The sequence below is a fragment of the Bison bison genome, unplaced genomic scaffold, assembly GCF_000754665.1.
Source record: "Bison bison bison isolate TAMUID 2011002044 unplaced genomic scaffold, Bison_UMD1.0 scf7180017864331, whole genome shotgun sequence".
NCBI lineage: Eukaryota > Metazoa > Chordata > Mammalia > Artiodactyla > Bovidae > Bison > Bison bison.
In genome coordinates, this window is record NW_011494903.1 from 9,570,016 (window position 1) to 9,574,271 (window position 4,256).

Genomic DNA, 4,256 nt, shown 5'->3' on the forward strand with positions numbered 1-4,256 from the left:
TGCGTGCATGGGACCTTTTGAAGGAGGTCACCATTATCTTCATTACCTTCACCATAGTTTGGCCTCAGGACAAATAACAAGGAAGGAACACATCCCTGCCCATCAACAGAAAAGTGGATTAAAGATTTACTGAGCATGACCACGCCCAGCAGAGCAAGACCCAGTCTCCCCCTCAGTCAGTCTCTCCCATCAAGAAGCTTCCATAAGCCTCTTATCCTTTTCCATCAGAGGGTAGACTGAAAACCATAATCACCAAAGACTATCCAATCTGATCACATGGACGGCAGCCTTGTCTAACTCTAATTCAAAGAAGAGATATCTCAAGTTAATTATTTTAGTGCTTTCCGATGTATAGGAAGAGTCTGGGGTCACTGAAATTCTTCCTGAGGTATGTGTCTAACTGTATCAGGGCCCATTTATCTAAAGCACAGATTGCCTCATCCTATTTTTACACCCTGAATACCCCTCAGGATGTACTGCCAGAGGACTGCTAAAGTGGGTAACAATTTAACCGTATATAACTGTTGGATGAGTGACATTCCTTTGTTCTTTTTTTTGTTCACAGAGTTAGGGAGGTCATTTTATTTTTTTTCCCAAATGCATGGCTAACTTTCCATTTATTCCCTATGGATTTAAAATGCCATCTTAGGGCTTCCCTGATGGTCCAGTGGCTAAGACTCTGTGCTCCCACTGCAGGGGTCCTGGGTTCAATCCCTGGTCAGGGAATTAAATCCCACATGCCCACAACTAAGGGTTTGCATGCCACAACTAAAGACACCACATGCTGCAAATAAGACCCGGAGCAGCCAAATAAATAAATTTTTTAAAATGCCATCTTTTTTCAAATACTGTTTTTCCTTGCATATATGGGTCTTAACATGTTTCTAATAGAGCTGGATAACTGAGTTCCTTATCTACCATAGATTGAAAGCAAGGAAATAAATTGAGGACTCAAATGAATCGAATGATCCAAAAGGAAGTGAAAGCTGAATACAAAGAAGAATATAGATAAACAGAGAAGGAGAAACTGTGCTGTGTTGCACAATAATAAAGATAAATACTCTGAATCTTTAAGGAAGGATCAAATTAAGTTTAGACTCCTTTGATTTTTTAAGATAGGTAACAAACTATATGTTTTAGAATAATTTCTATTCTTTAAAGTGGTAAAAAATAAACACTGTTTTGGCACTTGAAAGGGCAAGTCTCCATTCCATGGAAACATCAGTTATGCAGGACCTTGATTCCCATGCAATGTCAGCTACACTGAGTGTTACTGTAACTCTTAGAACAAGGAGACACTGCAGAACCAAACTCACAAACGCAGAACAAGGAAGGTCTCACCTATAATTTTAAGCAAGCCTGAAGAAGGTCCAAGTGCTTCTTTTCCCACACCAGGCTTGGCTCCCACATTGGACTGCACAGGTGTATAGCCCTTTATCTCACAAGTTGCCAGCTCTGTGTGTTCAAGTCCTCAGCCCTGTTGCTTCCTGCAAGAGATAGAAGTTCATGGTCCCATAACAAATTACGGGTTCAAAAGCTTCTGCAGTCTCATATTTAGCCCAGGGGTAAAAATCAAGGAATATGAATCAAAGGAACAGTAACAAAGAAGCAGTCTTCCGCTGTGTGCCCTTACCACTGAGATATCACTCTGCTCCCTCAAGGTGTCTCCATGGTAACTCACTTGTTCCTCCAAACAGCCTTGATGGGCCCTGTGGGAGACTAGATTCCTGCTCCTCCAATCCCTCCCCGCAGTAGAATGAAACATTCACAGCCTTTGCCTTGTGACTTCATAGTATTGCAGCACGTTTTCAGGCCCGGTGGATCTGGGCTTCGACTATGTCATTTGTCAATTGAACAGTAATGAATATCACCTAAGCAAAGGTTATAAAAGTGCTTGCATGGTTTCTTCTTCATTTTTTTTTCCCCTTCCAGTTTCCCTGAGCTATAATTAATATACAGCACTGTATATGTTTAAGGTGTACAGTATAATGACTTGACTTATGATTTGACCTCTTGAACCTGTGTCATCTACAGGAGAGTCATGAAGCCACAGTGTGAAGCAGTACCACCCCAGCCGAGCTGAAGACCCTAGAGTGAGAAACACGGACATGGCGCTGATATTGCTGTAAGCCACTGAAACCTGGATTCGTTTCTTTGTTTAAACAGAATCATTGCGGTGAAGCTTGACTAATCCAGCTCCTTCATTGGCGCCCCCCCAGCCCCAGTGTTGGCCATGCAGCTGCCCTGTCATTCCAACAGTTACTCCTCACCAGATAGGTGCTGTGATTCTCGTGCCCAGGTCTCTACTCTCCCCACTGTGCCAGGGACTCCCACCATCCCCTCTAAGAGCTCCCACACCTCTGGGGAAGCAAGGTATAGCTCCTATCAGTTGCTGATGACTTGAAACACTTTCTTCCCACCTGGGTAAAACTCTATGAGACCGTAAAGCAGAACCACCCTATGCTGTTACCTACAGCTCTTGCTGCTGCTGCTGCTGCTAAGTCGCTTCAGTCGTATCCGACTCTGTGTGACCCCATAGACGGCAGTCCACCAGGCTCCCCGCTCCCCTGGGATTCTCCAGGCAAGAACACTGGAGTGGGTTGCCATTTCCTTCTCCAGTGCATGAAAGTGAAAAGTGAAAGTGAAGTCACTCAGTCGTGTCTGACTCTGTGCGACCCCATGGACTGCAGCCTACCAGGCTCCTCTGTCTATGGATTTTCCAGGCAAGAGTACTGGAGTGGGGTGCCATTGCTAACTCCACTACAGCTCTTATGCTTGACTAATTCTTTCTTTTAGTACAAGCCTCCTGTCCTCAGGAAACAGATACAAGACACCTGGACCTAAAGATCGTTTGAAAAACACTTTTTTTTTTGGCTTCATACAGCACGTGGGAATCTTAGTTCCCTGACCCAGGCCCACAGCAGTGAAAGCACAGACTCTTAACCACTGGATCATCAGGGAATTCCCTAAAGATCCTTTCCTTTGAGACTCCCCTTAGAGATGCACTGGCTCTTGTTAGGTGAGCTGCTTTCCTTTTAGAACACCAGCAAGCAGGTTCTAAGATAAAATCATGCTAAGTCACTTCAGTCGTGTCTGACTCTGTGATTCCCCCAGACTGTAGCCCACCAGGCTCCTCTGTCCATGAGATTCTCTAGGCAAGAATACTGGAGTGGGTTGCCATGCCCTCCTCCAGATCTTCCCAACTCAGGGATCAAAACCACATCTCCTGCATTGGCAGGCAGATTCTTTGCCATTAGCGCCACCAGGAAAGCCCAAGGTAAAGTCAGTGCTCTCTAATTAAGTGTGGGTTGTAATCCTAGAGGCCAGCTGTCAGACCCAGGGCACCAGGCACCAGGTTCCCAAGAGAAAGGAATCCATGGGGGCCCACATGGAAATTCACATGAGCTCCAGAGCTTGTGCCTGTGTTCTGGGATGCTCAGTATGATAAGTGGTATGATAATAAACAGTATTTTCATTTTCATACTCTCTAGAGAAGATTGGAGAAGGAAATGGCAACCCACTCCAGTGCTCTTGTCTGGAGAATCCCAGGGACGGGGGAGCCTGGTGGGCTGCCATCTATGGGGTCACACAGAGTCAGACACGACTAAAGCGACTTAGCAGCAGCAGCAGCTAGAGGAGATAGGCATATATCAGATTGGAAGATTCATTCCTTTAGCAAATACTACAGTGCTAAGCACTAGTGATATGAAGGTAAAAGAGACAAAATGCTCATCCTCATGAAGCTTACATTCCTAGGAGGAGGAGAGGGAGGAAACAGAAAATAAAAACACATAAGTGTATAATTGTAAGTAGTGATAATGCTATGAGAAGTGCTAAAAAGCAGGGTGAGTGGTGAGAAGACATAGGCCTCTTTACACAAGGCGGAGAGAAGGCATCCCCGAGAACCTAAAATTTAAGTAGACACCTAAATCAAGGGAGGAAAAAAGCCCTTAGACGTTTTAAGGAAGGTCAATCTAGAATAGGAAGAACAAATATAAAGATCCTGAGACAGGAGCAAACATTCAAAGGCTATCCTGAAGGCTGATGACTAGAGGACAATGAGTCCAGAAGGGTGAGAAACTGGGGGTGGGTGGGGCTAGGTCTTAAGAGTGGCCAGTCATCCGTGCAAGGAATTTGAATTTTATGTATGTGGAAAAGGATGCCCCTAGAGAGAGTTGAACAGGGGATTGACTTGGGAATGGATTGATATCTTTAAAACTTAATCCTTCCTGATACAAAGGACAAGGTAGGGGCAG

The 4,256-nt window shown here is 44.8% G+C and overlaps 1 non-coding gene across 1 annotated transcript; it reads left to right on the forward strand.

Annotated features, from left to right (window-relative positions):
- The first annotated feature begins 653 nt into the window (after nt 1–653).
- On the forward strand, nt 654–726 carry TRNAG-CCC. Its single transcript has one exon. It is a non-coding gene; the product is annotated as a tRNA-Gly (tRNA).
- Nucleotides 727–4,256: the final 3,530 nt, after the last annotated feature.